This window comes from Sinocyclocheilus rhinocerous, unplaced genomic scaffold (assembly GCF_001515625.1).
Source record: "Sinocyclocheilus rhinocerous isolate Xijiao unplaced genomic scaffold, SAMN03320098_v1.1 scaffold2145, whole genome shotgun sequence".
NCBI classification, from domain to species: domain Eukaryota; kingdom Metazoa; phylum Chordata; class Actinopteri; order Cypriniformes; family Cyprinidae; genus Sinocyclocheilus; species Sinocyclocheilus rhinocerous.
In genome coordinates this window covers 522,108-522,423 of record NW_015670983.1, presented here as the reverse complement: position 1 = coordinate 522,423, position 316 = coordinate 522,108, and the positions used below count along the sequence as shown (strand labels likewise).

At 26.3% G+C, this 316-nt stretch overlaps 1 protein-coding gene across 1 annotated transcript in view; it reads left to right on the top strand.

Annotated features, from left to right (window-relative positions):
- Positions 1–316, top strand: part of LOC107734596 (rho GTPase-activating protein 9) — a 51,016-nt gene that overhangs the window by 45,237 nt on the left and 5,463 nt on the right. The gene's annotated exons all lie outside the window — the stretch shown is intronic.

Sequence of the window (316 nt, the reverse complement as noted above, 5' to 3'; positions counted from 1 at the left end):
GTTTTAGTGCAGGAAATCTGTGGTGGGTTTCTTATGGGTTTGGATCACGGAAAAAGCTTTATTAATGTGACATGTTGGTTCATCTGCTGTTATGACAGTTTTCAAACTGATTTTAATTTATGGCACTCCTAAGTTTCTGTATAAATTATACAGTATATAAGTATATATATATATATTTTTTTTAATATATATACTGTATATAATTTATACAGAAATATAATTTTTAATTCATTTTTTTATTATTCAATCAGGGACAATGCCTATTAAATATAAAATTTCAGCATTCCAGAAGTTTCTAGACCAAGATGTTCTTTAG